General features: G+C 38.9%; 1 long non-coding RNA gene across 1 annotated transcript in view; it reads right to left on the reverse strand.

Moving 5' to 3' along the window:
• Positions 1 to 7,894: 7,894 nt before the first annotated feature.
• Positions 7,895 to 18,442, reverse strand: part of LOC132396344 (uncharacterized) — a 35,593-nt gene continuing 25,045 nt past the window's right edge. Inside the window, exons 2-3 of the long non-coding RNA XR_009512958.1 lie at positions 17,167 to 17,267; positions 7,895 to 8,590 (exon numbers count right to left, since the gene is read on the reverse strand). This is a non-coding gene — a long non-coding RNA (uncharacterized LOC132396344). The remainder of the gene's footprint in view (positions 8,591 to 17,166; positions 17,268 to 18,442) is intronic.

Here is an 18,442-nt window from a genome sequence, read left to right on the forward strand (position 1 = left end):
ATGCTTAGAATATTCTGCCAGAAATGGCAACGTTCCTGTTCACATCTCTGACAAAAACTTGAAGAAAAGCCCTTTTTTGTAAACTATTAAGATTTTTTTTTAACCACAGGAGGTTGCTGAATTTAGGAAACATTTTCTCTTTTAAAATAACAGTAGACAAATACACATGAAGAATCTAACATAAATAAGGAATAACAATGGAGTTGAGGTTTAGATTGCATGTCAGCACAGAGATGAATTGGCATATAAGGATTTCCTGTGTGGTAAACCTCTAAGGCTTCTATGAATGACTCAAACTTTTAGATGGTAATATTACTGAGAAGCACCTTGGGATTGGTGATGGTGAGAGGTTGTGGGGTTGGATGGTAAACCAGAGGGGAAAACTGATGGTTGTCACTAATTTGGTTCAGGCTTAGAAACAAAGTGGTGGCAGATAGTTTCTGGAGGACTGAGGTATGCAACAAAGAACAAAAACACAATACTTCAACTATCACAATAATTAACTGGTGGAAATTTCCACTCATGTAATTCTAGATGTGGAATAAATTGAACCCCAAAAGGACAGCATCTAGAGCAGAGCCTTTATTATGAAATATCCCAATCAGGACAGGCAGAGGTCTTGAGAAAGTAGTAAATAACTTATCATAGTGAGCCCAGAGTAGTTCCCCAGCTGTTTTATATATTGCATTATTTTCTTACCTCAAATTCACTATTTGAAAAACTGTTTTCAGAATGTTCACCTTGCCCATGGTTTCTCTGAATGTTGGCACAACCACTCTCAGTGACATGCCATTTATTAGACAAAGTTCTCCCCAGCAAAATGTTTCAGGTAGATATTTTACCAGCCGCCTTCAACTGAAGACTGACCCTTCTCTCTGAGGATGTCTTGCCACAAAGTCTGCCTACACATTGATCTTTCGATAACCTTTGCTATTTCTGTTCTCATCACTGAGGAAAGCTGAAACATTCTATTAGTTAGAGTCATTCCAGCCCAATGCATTGTTGCAGGAGTGTCTTGAGGAAGTGCTATGTGCCTAAACATATTCAGCTGCTTTACAATAATATCACCTCCATCACTAGGTCAGAAGTGGAAGTTTGCTGAAAGTTGCTCAAAATTCCTTTTTATTTGCAATTCCTCAGCAAGTGAACTATATCAAAACTGTGGGCAGCAAGACTGAGAAAGCATTCAGGCCATTGAGCTATGGAGCACTACAACAGATAAACAGGGCCTTCAGATAATGTCATCCATGCTGAACTGTTATTCTGCCTCATCCTACCACCCGTATATGGACCATAACCCTCTCATTCATGTTCCTCAAAATTCTCTTAAATATTGAAATCAAACCCTCACCCATCACTTCCACTGGCAACTTCTTCCACACTCACACCATACTCTGAGTGAAGAAGCACTTCCTCGGGTTCCTCTTGAATATTTCCACTTTCACTCTTAACCTGTGACCTCTAGTTCTACTCTCATTCAACCCCAGTGTAAAAAGCTTGCTTGCATTAACCCTATGTGTACACCACATAATTTTATGTATACTACCAAACCTTCATTTATTCCCCAAAGCTCCGCGGAATAAAACCAGACCTATTCACTCTTTCCCCATAACACATATCCTCAAATCCATAAGACCATAAAACATATGAGCAACCCATCGAGTCTGCTCCGCCATTCTCTCATGGCTGATCCCAGATCCCACTCTATCACAATACCATCAGGGAGATATTACTCCTCCTTAACAATTGACTTCAACATCTTCCCAACCACCGAGGCCAGATTAGCTGGCCTTTAATTTCCTTTCTTCTGCCTTTCTCCCTTCTCGAAGAGTAGAGTGACATTTGCAATTTTCCAGTCTTTTGGAACCATTCCAGGATCTAGTGATTTTTTAAAGATCATTACTAATGTCTCCACAATCTCTTCAGCCACCCCTTTCAGAAACCTGGGTGTACACCATCTGGTTCAGGTGATCTTTTTACTTTCAATAGTTGGAGCTGATCTTAAAGAGGACCAATTTTGTCTCTTGCTGTCATTTTGCTCTTTATATATCTGTAGAAGCCATGAGATTCTCCTTCATCTTGCCTCTCAGAGCAACCTCGTGCCTTCTTTTAGCCCTCCCAATATCCTTAAGTATTCCTTTACATTTCTTATTCTCCTGCATCTTATTGTTTCCTTGATGTCAGTACCTGCTATTATGGTTTGGCAAATAGAAGACTGAAAATCTTGTTGAATGGTGCCACAACAATAACCTCTCACTCAGTTTTAGCAAAAACAAACAGCTGATTACCAACCACAAGAATTAGAAGCTGGAGGTCCATGAGTCAGTTAGGGGACTGGAGATGAAGTGGGTCTGTAATTTAAGTTATATCACAGGATCTGCCCTGCATCTTCACAAGGAAGACTCAACAGTGTCTCTCCTTTCTTAAAAATTTGCATAGATTTTGCATGTCATCTAAAATTTTGGAAATATCTATAAATGCACAGTGAGGACTGTGACTGATTGTGTCATTACCTGGTATAGAAACACCAATGTCCAGGAATGGAAAATTCTGCAGAACGTGGTAGATACAGCACAGTGCAACACAAGCAAAGCCCTCCCCAGAATTGAGTACATTTACAAAAAGCACTGCCATAAGAAAACAGCATCCTTCATCAAGGATCCCCACCATCTAGGTCATGCTCTCTTCTCACTGCTACCATTGGGTAAGAGGTACAGGAACCTTAGGTCCCACCCCTCTCAAGTTCAGGAAGAGTTACTATGTTACAGCCGTTAGGAACCTGCAACAGCATGGATAATCTCACTTACTTCAACTTTGAATTGATTCCACATCCTTCCGATTCACTTTCAATAAATCTATAACTCATGTTCTCAGCAATATTTATTTATTGATTTATTTTGCACAATCTTTACTCTTTTTCCATACTGGTTATTTGTTAGAATCCACTTGTGTATAGTTTTCATAAATTCTATTGAATTTCTTCACTGTCCTGTAAGAAAATGAATCTCAATGTAGGATGTGATGACATACTGGATATGCAATTTGATAATAAATTTATTTTGAGTTTGATTTTGACCTTTTTCTTCTTTACCAGGAATATCACTTGAAAACCAAGGTTCCCTAAACCTGTTATCCTTGCCTTATAATCTACTAGAAACATACAGTACAAACTTGGTACTCTCAAAATTTCACTTTTGAAGGACTTCTACCTTATCAAGCATTTCTATGCAATTAAACAAACTATTCTAATCTACACTTGCCAGATCCTCCTTGATGCCAACAAAATTGTTTTTTCTTCAATTTAGAATCTCAACTTGAAGACCAGCCCTTTCAAATACTGAGTGGGAGAACACAGTGACTAATGGATTACAGGAAAGTGAAATCTTTTGAGTTATTAACTGATTGTTTTTTTTGACCCAGTATGTTAATGCACCAACAAGAGGGAAGGCCTGTCTAAATTTGATATTCTATAACAATCAGGATAGAATTTTGAGTGTCGAAGTTATTGAGCCTTTAGGAACAAGTGATCATAATATTGTTAGTCTCGAAGTTTTTGGGAGAGTATAGGTATTTCAGTGAAGACCAAAGCCATTGAATTAAATTTCAGGAAGACAACGTTTCTGCAGATGCAGCAATGACTTCAGAAGGTTAACTAGAATGAACTGCTTGACATTGAGTCAATTGAGGAACAATGGTTTTGATTTAATACACACATGGTCAGGAGAAGAAATAAAAATAATAGATCAACTACATAGATGAATAAGGTTGTACATAAAAAGTCATTGAAATATAAGGATTACAGAAAAATAGTAATGATGTTAATAGTAGGGCATATGAAGTTATGCAAGATATAGTCAAGAGGGAAATTCAGATTTCCAAAAAGCAGGTTGAGAAGGATATCGGTGATAGTGTTAAGATTGACTCCAAGGGATTTTTTTCAATACTTTAGTAGTAAAAGAAAAGTCAAGGAGAAAATTATTGTATTATGAATAATAGTGGGGTGATAAATTACTCAGAGAAGGAAATAGCAGACACTCTTAACTCATATTTTGTTAAAGTATTCACCTGTGAATATGTTAACAATATACCAGTAAGTATAGAGAAAAATAAAGTTGTTTTAGCTGAAAAGGCTGAAGGTTATTAAATCTCCAGGGCCACACGACATATCTCCAAGGATACTTAAACAGATCTGTGATCATATATACAGACCCCTAACAGGCATTTTTAAAAAGTCAGTGAAGACTTGTGAAATCCCTGAGGACTGGAAATGGGCTAATATTGTCCCTATATACAAGAATGACTGCACCAAGCCAGGTAACTATAGACCAGTAAGCTTAATGTGTATCATAACTAAGATAATGGAAAGATTAATAAAGAGTAAGATGGAAAAGCAGATGATAAGAACAGGCATGTTAGCAGAAGTATAGCATGGATTGAGAAAAGGGAAATTATGTTTTACTAATATGCTGGTGTTTTATGAAGAGACAACTAAATTTATAATAACAATAGAACAGTTAATATCATTTTCTTGGACTATCAATAGGTTTTTGATAAGGTCCACATAAGAGGTTAATAATCAAATTACAGGAGGTAGAGATTCAGCCTAAGGTGTGCAGATGGGTGAAGAATTGGTTCAGAAACAGAGATCAATGAGTCATGGTGAGAGCAACTTTTTCACATCTAGAAGATGTTAACAGTGGGGTTCTGAGGGATCAGTTTTGGGGCTGCCGATGCTTTGAATTTAAGGTAATGATTTGGATAAGCACGTAACAAATAAAGAAGTAAATTTTGCCAATGACACAAAATTGGGGGGACAGACTGATAACAATCAGGCAGCAGAACCAATGCAGTTAGATCTAAACAAAATCCAGATATGGGAAGATAAATGCAGATGAAATTTAATGTAAGTAAGTGTAAAGTGTTACATATAGGAAGTAGAAATATTAGGTATAAGTATACAATGGATGGGAGGTTCTTGAGTTAGAAACGGCACTGTTTGGGAAGGATTTGAGTGTCCTGGTAGACTCATCACTATCAACATCCAGACAATGCACAGAAGTGATTAGGAAGGCTAATGGAATGTTTGGCTATATAATGCACTCAGTGGAGTTCAAGTCCAGAGTTGTTCTTCTTAAGCTATATAATATGCTTGTGATGCCATTTCTTGAGTACTGTGTACATTTTGGGCTCCATATTTTGTGACAGATACGAAAGCAATGGAGAGAGTTCCAAAAGGTTGACTAGATTCATTCCAGGTATGCGGGGGAAGAGATCTGAAGAAATATTGAAAGTATTAAATCTTTTTAGCCAAGGTATACATCAAATGAGAGCAGTCCTGATAAAAGTATTCAAAATGATTAATGGTGTAAGTAAGGTACTTAAAAATTAATCCATCATTAAGGAAATGGGGCCATAGGTGGAGATTGGTCAATGGAGATTTCAGAAACCATTTCTTTACACAGCAAGTGTGGACACATGGAACAAACTACCATGTTGTGTAGTTGAGAATAGTACCTTAGAGACTTCCAAATCTAAACTCAAAAGTTATTTTAACACACCATGTGAATAGGAATTTGGGAAGCTATTTTGGACCGAATAGCCTGTTCTTATTAAAAACTTTCTAATGCTCTAATGTTCTCCATGACTCTCTTGAAACAAATGGCATTTTGATCATTAGATCCAAAGTGTTGCCCAACACACAGTTTTGTTATCATCCTGACTTGATCTTAACAGGAGATCAGTATCACACTATCTCCAATTGGTACTTCTATACATTGACTTTAGTAACCATATTTGACAACCAAGTCTATTAACGTCTGCAGTGTCATAATTCCACATGCTGATTCATGCTCTAAACTCATACACCTTGCCTAAAATACTCATTGCATTGAAATAGACAGAGTTTGGAACTTTATTCTCACCATGCCTAACCTTTCAATTTCTGTCTTTGTATGTAGACTTAACATTATCTTTTCATTCCCCTTCCAGCTTTTGTCATTGGTACTAATGTGAACCACAACCTCTGACTGCTCATCCTTCTTCTTAAAAACACTATGGACTCGATCTGAGCTGCCTGTGACCCCAGGATCTGGGAAGCAACATGCCATCCAGAAATCTCATTCTTTTTTTCAATATCTGGGAATTTCATATTTCATTTAATTATTTTTACATATGTTGTATGGCTATAGGTCCGTACTTTGTACATACATTTGTTTTTTTTGAATTATCTTAAATTTCTTCTGGCTTCCATAATCACTTTAGTGACCTGGTACGTGTTTATCAGAGTCCGGGCTTGTACCATTAACCACATTGTCCCTGTAACACTGTCCTGTTTCAAAAGTGTCCGTGTGCATTGGAAAATTCTTATCAGTTTTTGTTGTGTTCAGGGTGAGTAGGATGCTGCCAGGGCCAGTGCCGCTGAAAAGCTGTCTCAGCTCTGATCCTACACTGACACCAAGCGATCTGCAAATGATGACTCTGCTTCACGCTGTCCCACTTTATGCTGACGAGATTTCTGTTTCCAATTTTTTCAATTTATTCTTTCTTTCTCCTTCAACAGTCAACAAGTGTCCTTCTTCGAGTGAGGAGTGCAGAGTGAAGTGCACTAGCAGGCAGCCACAACACAATGGACTTTGCCTTGAAAATGTATTTCACTGAAACATCCAAGAATGTTGCTTCTGCTACAACATATTGAGCATGCAGAATTGTGATGTATTTCTTGGCATCCATCCAGACTAATATACTTTGTAGTAAAAAACAATCAAATCATAAACTTGACAAAAGGTATTTAATACCAGGAACATGAATCATTTCCTGAACTGTGAAAAGTAATATGACATCCAGCTGAAACCTTTTCAAATAAAGACAATAAACTAGATCCTTTTTCAAAAACAAACAAGAGAAAATCTGCAGATGCTGGAAATCCAAGCAACACACACAAAATGCTGGAGGAATTCAAAAGACCAGACAGCATCTATGGAAAAAAAAAGTCAACGTTTTAGGCCGAGACCCTTCGACAGGTCTAAAGAAAAAAGATGAATAGTAGATTTAAAAGGTGGGAGGAGGGGAGAGAAAAACAAAGTGATAGGTGAAACCTGGAAGGGAAGGGATGAAGTAAAGAGCTGGGAAGTTGATTGGTGAAAAAGGTACAAGGCTGGAGAAGCAGGAGTCTGAAAGGAGAAGACAGAAGGTCATGGAAGAAAGAAAAGGGGGAGGAGCACCAGACGGAGGTGCTGGGCAGGTAAGGAGATAAGGTGAGAGAGGAAAAAAGGGATGGGTAGTGGTGAAGGAATGTGGGGAGGCATTGCCGGAAGTTTGAGAAATCGATGTTCATGCCATCATCTGCCAGAAGAAGTGGGATCTCCTGGTGATCACCATTTTAATTCTACTTCCCATTCCCATTCCAATATGTAAATCCATGGCCTCCTCTACTACCTCAATGAAGCCACACTCAGGTTGGAGGAACAACACCTTATATTCCATTTGGGTAGCCTCAAACCTGATGGCATGAACACCGATTTCTCGAAATTCTCGCAATGCCTCCCCAATCCCACCTTCACCATTACACAGAAAATTAAGGTATTCCCCAATGTGGTTAAGAGCCCAAAACAAAGGGCTGTGTAATGATAAGTTCAAGGATGCTTACATCAGAAAACAACATTCTTTTTCAACTGTTGTTTCCTCAGAATTTTTTTTTGTTTATGATAGACCGCTTGAAGCTGAACACAAATATAATCTCAGACTACTTGTTTCACATAGGAATATGGAGAAATAAGACACTAACTTTTATTGAATATAATGTGTTTAAGTGCATTATAGTACTGAGTTGTTGCAATAGATCAACTAACCTAAAATTATCTTGTTGGTGATTTTCATTTGTACTCAGTGTCTGAGGCTTCTCTCCGAAGGTCCAATAATAATCAGCCAGCATCGATGGCTTCCAGTTGCCCTGATATCATTTTCTTCATGACTGTAATATCCTGGTGAAATCTTTCACCTTGCTTGTCACTGACAGTGCCAAGGTTTGCAGAGAAGTCTAAATGGGAATGCATGCAGAAAATAAATCTTTAGCGACATGCTGCACTTCATGGTTTTGCATGTTTGAAGCATGTTGTCAACAAGTTTGGTACTCTGTGGTTGCCAAGAAAATTTTCATCAACATCCTTGAATGCCTTCCATGCAACTTCCCCCGGTCCCACAAGTTTTCAAAGTGTCGGTCATTGATGATCCATTTGATTTATGGACCAACAAATGGCTTCTTTAATCTTGGCATGAAATATTTTGGGAAACATCAAATTTTGAAATCCTTCATGGATTTTTTGTGCCCAGTGACAACAGATTCCATCCTTCCGGTCTTGAACCCAGTAATTCTGCTTTGGCCTTTGACAAAACCCATGACTCTGAACAGTTTATTTAACTCAGATTGCATTATATCAGATGAGGTACACTGGACATAAAGCATTCAAAATCTGGATCAGTATCAGTGTTATTTTCCAATCCTAGCTCATGCATCATGGCCGTTTGGTCTGCCTCTCTAGACTCCATGTCCTGTTTTTCCACAACCTGTCTTGGTATGCAGCATCCACCCTGCCTGGAAAGATGGAAAACTTTTCAGCTTACTTTGTGGGCAACATTTTAATTGACTTGATGATTCTTTTATTATTAAAGAATACATAAATTGAATTGAATTGACTTTATTTCTTACAACCTTCACCTACAAGAGGAGTAAAAATTTTTACATTACATCTCTATGTGAATGCACAACGTGCAAATTATAATAATTTGTAATAAATAGTATGTACAGTAATATATATAACAAAACAGTCAATATAACTTAGAAATACAAATGTGTCAGCATGAATTAATCAGTCTGATGGCCTGGTGGAAGAAACTGTTCCAGAGCCTGTTGGCCCCTGGTTTTAATGCTACCATTTTCTGGAAGGAAGCAGCTAGAACAGTTTGTGGTTAAGGTGACTTGGGCCCCAATGATCTTTCCGGCCCTTTTTATGCACCTATTGCTGTAAATAGTGTGAAGTTCACATCCACAGATGTGCTGGGCTGTCCACACCACTCTCTGCAGTGTCCTGTGATTGAGGGAAGTATAGTTCGCACAGCAGGCAGTGATACAGCCAGACAGAATGCTGTTACAACCTTGAGATTTGCTTGCTCACAAGTAGCCACAAAGCAAGAAACCCAAAAGAACCCAATTAAAGAAAAAAAAGAATAAAAATAAAAATAAAAAAGGAACACTAGATGCCAAAGAGAAAGAAAAAAATATAAATCATGCAGGCAATTGAAACGAGCAATAGCATTCTGAAACAAAATTGAGTCCTCAGATCCAAATCCCAGAGCATCCCAGAGAAGGCCCAAAGCCTCGCTTATCAGTTCATCAGATTAACGGCATAGAACCCAACATCTGTGGCAGTCTTTGTAGCCTCAGTTCCATGGATATGACCATCATGAAGAACAAGTGAAATCGGCTCTTGTCCTGACCGACAGTCTGTCTCTTCAGTCTGTCTGGGCCGGTATTTAATTGACCCAACAATGGAACAACGAAAGGCATCCTGAAGAGAGGAGTGAAGATTGTGGAGACATGGTGAAATCGGCTTTCACCTCCAATCTGAGCCGGACGTGAAAGTGTCTAAACTGCGCATTGTACCTCACAGTAGAACCTAGGGACTGCTGCTGTGAAAGGCCCTGGGCCTAGATCATGCCACCCAGCAACTCATTCAGGACCCAGTTTCCCTCAGCCAACATGAAGTCACTCTCAAGCTCTTCAGATCAGCTTGGCTCTCAGTGCAAACCAACCTCTCACCCAGGCCAGGTGAACAAGCATTGGAACTTCTCTGCCCGGACCCCAACTCCTTTCAGCACTCAGAGCAACCCAAACTCACACCCAGGCCAACTGCACATGCATTGGAACTCCATCTGCAACGATTCTGCAACACATCATCTTGACTCATCCCCTAAACTCACCTTACCATTCCTCACCTATCACTGTTTACAGTGATAATTTAACACAATTTGCCACAGAAAAAGTATTTTTAGTGATGTTTTTAGTTGTATTTTATCTATTGAATGAAACGGTCACACACGATTAGTAGCACCATCTTAACCAGAAGCACTCTCTATCTGTCTCCATCTCTGGAGACAAACTGTCAACTACCATCTTTTATAAACCTACTTATTCCTATGGTTATCTTGATTATACTTCTTCCCACGCTATCTCCTGTAAAAATGCTATTCCACTTTCTCCATTTCTTCCCTCTGCCGCATCTGTTCCCAAGATACGGTTTTCCATTCCTGGACATAAGAGATGTCCTTCTTCTTTAAGGAATGGGGTTTCCTTCCTTCCACTATTGAAGCTACCCTCACTCATGTCTCCTCCATGTCCCATACATCTGCACTCACCCCATCTTCCAGCCACCGTAATAGTGATAGAATCTATCTTGTCCTTATCTACCTTCCCATCAGCCTCTGCATCCAAAACATTATCCTCTGAAAGTTCCGCCATCTCCAGAGGGGTCGTACCACTATACTTACTTTTACCTCCCCCTCCCACTTTCCGCAGGGACCGCTTGCTCCACCATCCCCTTGTCCATTTGTCCCTCCCCACTAATCTCCCTCCAGGCACTTATCCCTGCAAACTGCCCAGACACCTCCCTTCATGGCCCCAAACAGTCCTTCCAGGTGAGGCAACTCTTCACCTGTGAATTTGTGCCTGATGCTCCTGATGTGGTCTCTTTTACACTGGTGAGACCCATTGTAAATTGGGGAACTGCTTTGTCGAACACCTCCATACCATCCACTACAAGGAGACTTCCCAGTGGCCAAATATTTTAACTCTCACTCCCATTCCAATGTGTTGATCCATGGTCTCTTCTTATGCCAAGATGAGGCCACCCTCAGGGTGGAAGAGCAACACCATATATTCCATCTGGGTACCCTCCAACCTGATGGCATGGATATCAGTTTATCCTTCTGATGAACAAATTTCCTCCCTTCTATTCCCTACTCTTACCTTTCACTTCTTCGCACCTGCCTATATTTCCCCTTGGGTCCTTCTCCTTCTGTCTCTCCAATTGTCCACTCTCCAGATTCTTTCTTCTTATCAGATTCATTCTTCTCCAGCCCTTTACCATTCCTACCCACCTGGCTTCACCTATCACCTTCCAGCTATCCTTTCCCTCACCTTTTTGTTCCAGCATCTTCTCCCTTGCTCCTCTGTCCTGAAGAGGGGTCTTGGTCCAAAATACTGACTGTTTACTCTTTTCCAAAGATGCTGCCTGGGCTGTGAAGTTCCTCCAACACTTTTGATGTGTTGCTTTGGACTTCCAGCATCTGCAGACTTCTTCCTGTTTAAATAAAATTTGACAAAACTTCTACTCAGCTTACTAAAGTCTTCACAAAAAAAACTTCAAAAATGAATCTGCAGGTTGAAGAGGCTGTCTGTAGATTCAGTTCCCAAATAACACTTGCCCAAGGACACTATTCACATCATCTATTCTCTCTACTAAGGTAATGCAGTTTCAGTGTCTATCATAGGTCTGTACCGTAGGAACAACTTTAGGTACTGAGAAGGTCAGAGCTCCTCACCACCACAACTCTTCAGTAGAAACCGATGACATGGGAGAAATTGAGCTAACTAGGATTGTATGTATGGTCTTTCAGGAAGTAACTTAGGCAGGGAAGTGTATTGCAACCAGCTGCATTCATTTGTACTATTTTAAAAAAGATGGTGCAAGGGAAGGATAGGCCTTGTTTATGAAGTAACTATAGACAAGGCTAATCAACCTGTGAGAATGAGTCTGAAACCATGGTGAGCTGCATTTGGAATGAGAGCTTGAGCTAATTGTGGTCTTTTATATTACAGAAGTATTAGAGTTACTTAATGAAATAAAAGTTCAAATGCATCCTGAGTTGTATTGTTTCACAAATCTTGGCTGGTTTTACACAAGAGCTGCTACAGATTCTGGAAATCTAGAGCATTACACACAGAGGAGCTCAGTGGGTCAGGCAGCATGTAAGGATGGGAAGAAACAGTCAACATTTTGGGCTGAGACCCTTCTTCAGGATTCATCAGAAGGTGAAGAACTTTTTTAGACACTAAGGCATACCATCTTTAATTACCAACAAAGTTAACTTTAGACTACACATGAATTAGAATATGATACACCCCATAATATAGTTACAATCATATTGCAAAATCAACAGAAGTATCTATCTCAAATGCAGAATACATACAGTATATACACCCGATTGCTAAAGAAATGGAATATTCTGCTGTGTATGGTGGGGAGGCAGCTTAAAGGCAACTGGATCTCAGTTAAGGACCCATTATGAGAATATACCATTGAAGTGTGCACATTCAGCGTAGCAGCAAAATGACAAGGCAATGTTTGTGTGTCTGTAAGTGTGTGTGTTTGTGTGTAAGGTATGTGTTTACCAAGTGCTCTCCGTAACAATCACTTTATTCCAAATTTTCCATAAAACAACTTATTCCAGTGTCAGAGAAGAGGTATACTAAATAATTTATCTTCAGGTAAAGTCCAAGGAAAGAGAAACATAATTTGAATGAATCAAGCTGAAATATTAACTATCTCTCCTTCCCCAGATGCTTCTGAGCTGCTGAGCGTTACTACTGTTTTCTGGCTTTGCTTTAGATTTCTAGCATCTGCCGATGTTCTTTGAGTTTCAGTACCATGTGTTATCCAATTTCCAATGAACTCTCATTGGATATAGGAAACACAAGAGAACTGTAGATGCTGGAACCCAGAGCAACGAACAAAGCAGCATTTGTGAGGGAGAAAGCAATCGTTAATGTTTCAGGTCAAACACTGCATCAGGATTGGAGAGGGGCCTAAGCCAGTATAAAGAGAAGAAGGGAAGTAGTGAGCAGTGCCCAGAGTGATTATACAGCAGGAACCTAATAAAATGGCTAATGAGTACATGTTTGTTGTCTTCTGCTGCCGTAGTACATCCAGTTCAAGTTTCAACATGTTGTGTTCTCAGAGATGCCCTTCTGCACACCACTGTTGTAACATGTGTTAATTGCGTTACTGTCACTTTCCTGTAAACATGAACCAGTCCACCATTCTCCGCTGTCATTAACAAGGCAGTTTGTCCACAGAGCTGCCTCTCACTGGATGTTTTTTTCTTTGCACTATTCTATGTAAACTCTTGAGACTGTTGTGCATTAAAATTCTGGGAAATCAGCAGTTTCTAAGATACTCAAACTACTCCATCTATGGAGTTACTGTAGTATTATGACAAGGACCATTAGGATGGGAAACAACTTTTTCCCATAGGCAGTGGGACAACTGAACTCCATGTCACCCCCAAGGCCTTATCACATATGAAGCATGGGTGGAGTTGTACTGATAACTTTTTAACTTGTGTTGTAAATACACCTTGTGCTAATTATCACTCTTCTGGAATATATTTTATTATATGTTAATTTTTGAGGTAATATTACTTTATGTGTTGTATGTGAATTATATGTACTGTGCTATGCACATTGGTCCAGAGGAATGTTATTTTGTTTGTCGGTATACGTGGATACAGTTGAATAACAATAAACTTGAACTTGAAATCTGGTTGCTGCCACATGGTTGGCTGATTAGATATTTGCGTTCATGTGCAGGTGTACAGGTATACCTAATAAAGTGGCCACTGAGTGTATAGTGTGTATAATACTGGGCAATAAAATTCATAAATAATTATTTTAATTATTAACAGATTTTTACTGACCAAGTATGTCCAAAGTCATTGGAGACAGATTAAATTACAGAGTAGCCATAACTTTAGGAAATGACAGATTAGGCCCAAAGTGCTGAGTAGCCTACACCAGTTACTTAGTTCCTCCTTCCTATTCACTAAAGATAGCATGTTATGTGGGTTTGAAGCTGGATGTTATGCACAGGAGTATCAGATATTCTGTGTCCCAAAGTTTAGAACAATGACTCAGTCTCCTGGAATATATTGGCATGGGTGGGTGTTAGATAATAGGGGAGGAGTGGGTGGGCGTAGTTGTGTGAGGATAACTGTGATGGGATGACAGTAAAACGTTCACCAAGGCCAAATGATGATTAATCATTTCTATCAGAACTCTGTGGCAGCACTGGTGCTGTGAATTTAAACATTTTCCAACTGCAAACTTGACAACACAAGTGTTTGGTTGCTCTTGGTTCTATGCTGTTTTGCAAAAGCACTACTCATGACAGTGTTCCAGAAATAACTGACAGTGCTTTTGCTTTAAGCATGATATAACAGGCAGCCATTGTTGAACCCACTTTACAATTTAGTAATGTATACAATGGAAGTACATTTCCAAGGACTGAGGCTCTGCAAACCACCAGGAATGAAGAAAATTAAGCTGGCTTCTTGCAGTTAAATGGGATTGCCATCTAAATTAGATGCTGGAGCAATACATAGGCTAAAGATATGGGCCAACAAGGCTTTCAGGATTGATGTGTATTTAATATTTCAGTAATATTTGGGTAAATTTATAAATATATTATTAAATTAAACATTGATGTTTACATAATTAATTTTGGATTATATGTAGCAGTACATGAATGGCATATGTCATCATATGGATCAATAAAGTATGTCTGTCTGTCTGTCTGTCACACCACCAGGTTATATGTGTGTACCTCATTTTAACCAATAACAAAACTTATATGTTCTCTTGAGCTCATGAGTTTTTCTTTCAATTACTTTTAAGTATTGGAGTTACAAAGCATAATAGTGTTGATGAGTAAGTTTTAAATAAACCTGATACAACTACCTACCTGTTGAAGTCTAGTGAGATGTTTGAATTTTTATATAGTGTGAAGCAAGGTGTTCAATTTTTTTAAAATGGCAGAAGGCAGACAAATTCAAGGGTTCATAAGCAGTAAGTAATGTGTGATAATAATCATAAATGAAAAAAAATGAACAGAAATGGCTGGCTATATTATAAAGATAGATGCATTTAATTGCAAAAGGGATAACTGGCTGTTGCATAGTGAGTGAATTGGACAGTATTTTGAAACAAATGAAATAGCCAATGAGAAACAAGTACCAGTTTTGCTGAGTACATTGGGTAGAGGAGCATGCAGTTTGGTTAGGAGTTTGACTTCTCCAACCAAACCAACTGAAATGAACTTGGCTGATATTGTGAAAGTAATGCAAGGACATTTAGAATCAAAACCATTGTAGTGTTCACGCACAGGTGTAAAACAGGTGTAAGAACTAAACACCAAGTATAAACCAGTCAAAGAGGCGCAGTCCCAGTAAGATTAACCATTTACTGTTCACTCTTCCACATTAACGTATGGTGAAAACTGTTGATAAAACAATACAAAATATATACAGTATTTGTTTCCTTCTTGGCATCACATTTACATCATAAATACTTGCAAAAGTAAAACTACAACAACTATATTACATTAAAGTGCAACATACAGTCAGAATCTACCTACGCCATCAATTGGCTTTAAATACACTTCAACACAAACTATCCGCAATTCTTTAAATAACAAAGAATATAAACTTTATCAACCGTTATTACTTTTAACAGAATCAGCGTTAATATTTTTACTTCAACATATTGATTATCTTATGAACTTACGGCGTTGCTTCTATGATTTTTCTAGTGTGTAGAAAGAAAACTTTTCTCGCACTGATCCTGCACACACATAAGCCCCCTCCTTCCCGTTTCTCCAAACCGGTATTTTCCCACAAGACGCAGCGAAACATCATCACATGCCACGATATATCACAGACAACGAATTTACTTTTAACAACCTTAACTTTAACTAGAGAATGATTACAAATGAATTACTAAAGTGAAAATATAATAAACTAAATGAATGATTTAAGGCAACACAACCATTGTTGATTGAAGAATGATTTAGGTTCCACAAACAGAATCAAAAAGAAGGGGAGTCCAAATCAGCTTACATGGCAGAACTGAAGAGATTATCTGAGCATTCTTCTTCATTAATGGACTTATGTTGTACTGAGAAATAATTTAGTTTATGAAATCTTACAGCAAAGCATTCAAAACCTCTCCTAACTGAAGCACAACTTGCATTTTAAAAAGCAGTTGAAATTGCTGTATCAATGAAAATGACAGACAAAAATCCAGTTGAGCTGCTGTCTGGAATGAAAGTAAGCATGAACATAATTGCAACAACTGAACAGAAACTGGCCTGGCTGAACAGATTTTGTTACCATTGTGGTACGGGCTCACATACACCAGACCAGTGCAGGTTTGAAGATGAAACTTGCAGAAAATGTAACAAAATAGGACACATACAAAGAGCATATTGGGCATACAAAAATACATGGATTGTACAGGGAAGAGAAAACAATTAAAAATTAAGAAGCAGTTTCAGAAAGAGCACTAATTTGCATAATGTTACTTGAAAAATATGTTCATGATGAGAGGACTGTCAGGGTGTGTGCTGTGAATTACTGAACCTAGGTGTGGAAGAACAGCAGACTTTATCACAGTGAGTGCTAGCAACAACTGAATCCAGGTGAAAAGCAGTGGCAGACTATCATGCTTGGCGCTGGCAATAGTTGATTTATAATATAAAACTAACAATACACAAGCAATATAGCTTTACCAGAAGTGAGCAGCAAATTAATTAAAATGCATCTCAAAGATACTGAGACGTGCAGATATCCAACTAAAAACTTACGCTGGAGAAAAGGAAACTCCTATGTGAATGGCTTTCCCTGAATGATGCCTGGGAGCACAGGAGGTGTATCTGTTTGGATTAGCTGGAGGAATCAGTGGTAGCAGAATTTTGCATTCACAACGGCCATAGGATTGACTTCAATGGCACAAAACTACTGTTCCGTATCAATAGCTTTTGAGACCGCTCGGTAAAGGAAGCCATTGAAATAAAAATGGAGAAAGAAAATTTGAACAAAGCCAAAGTTCTCACTCTAAGTAAAAACTGGAATTCAATAGTGAACGAAGTAGGACAGCGGAAACCTGATTGGATGAGGATTAACCAGTCAGGAGGGACAGAGGAAGTGGGTATAAGTGTCATCCTTGATGAAGATGGCAGAGTTTGTCATCAAAACATTAAGATCAATAGCTGTACCCAGCTAGAAGCCCAAGAAGAATTTATTCACTCAGCAAGGGCTTTATCACTAAAATAGGCTTACCTTTGGATTAGCATATGTACCTGCACTTTGGCAGAAAGCTTTGGACCAGGTGCTGCAAGGCTGTCGAGGAATTCAGTGTTACCTGGCTGACATCATTGCTCCTGGTGGGATGAAAAGGAACATTTTCAAAATCTCAAGACAATGCTAAAAATATTAGAGGATTATATGCTCAGAGCACATTACAATGAGTGTAAGCTCCCAAGCATCATTCACTGTGGTTACACCATTGATGCCCAAGGAATACACAAGTGTGATGAGAAAATTTAAGCAGTGGCCCCAAGTGGCCCAAGGCCAATAGACATGTCACAATTGTGGTCCTGCTTAGGATTTGTCAATTACTATAATAATTTCCTGCCAAGCCTGGCAACTGTGCTCCAGCCCTTGAATTCATTACTTTTGTTCAGGAAGAAATGGCAATGGACAAAGCAGTGTGAGGTGGCTTTCCAAAAGGTAAGGGAAATGGTGACATCAGACACTGTACTCACACATTCTGATCGACCTCACCAATGAAATGTCTCACCCTTTGGTACTGATGCTGTCATGTCACAAATTGTTATGAATGATGGAAATGAAAACCCCATAGCCCTTGCATCATGCTCCATTACTGCTGCACAGAAAAAATATGCACAGATTAACAGAGAGGCCTTGAGTCTGGTTTGGAGTGTAAAATGTTTCAGTTTGTATGGGAGAGAGTTTACCCTCATTACTGTTCATCAACCATAAGTGTCCATTTTCAGACCACAGAAATGTATTTCACTAACAGCAGCAGCACAAATACAGAGATGGGCTCTGTTTTTTGGAGGATACAATTATAAGATCAAATTCAAGAGGACAACTAATCTTGGAAATACTGTTGGATTGAGCTGTTTACCCTTGGAAAAGGAAATATCTGAAATATTTAAAAAAAGGGGACCCTCCTGTTGATGCCTTCATCCCTATACAAATCAAAAGTCTTCCTATTACTGTAGAAATGATCCAACAAGTAATCAGGAAAGACTTCACACCATCTCAAGTCTATATATCAACTCAAGATAGCTGGAAAGGGCAGCAGAAATTCTATTTCCCTTATTTTTACCAGCACCAGGATGAACTTGCCCTGAATGGGATCTGCTTATGTAGGGATTGAGAGTTGTCGTACCAAGTGTTAGAGGAGCTACAAACTGGACATCTAGGTGTGGTCCAAATGAAAGCGTTGGCTCGAAACTTTGCCTGTAGCCTGGGATGGATCAGCTGATCAAGCAGCTTGCCATGTTCAGGATTCCAACAAGTCATGAAC

Source organism: Hypanus sabinus, chromosome 7 (assembly GCF_030144855.1).
Source record: "Hypanus sabinus isolate sHypSab1 chromosome 7, sHypSab1.hap1, whole genome shotgun sequence".
Taxonomy (NCBI): Eukaryota; Metazoa; Chordata; class Chondrichthyes; order Myliobatiformes; family Dasyatidae; genus Hypanus; species Hypanus sabinus.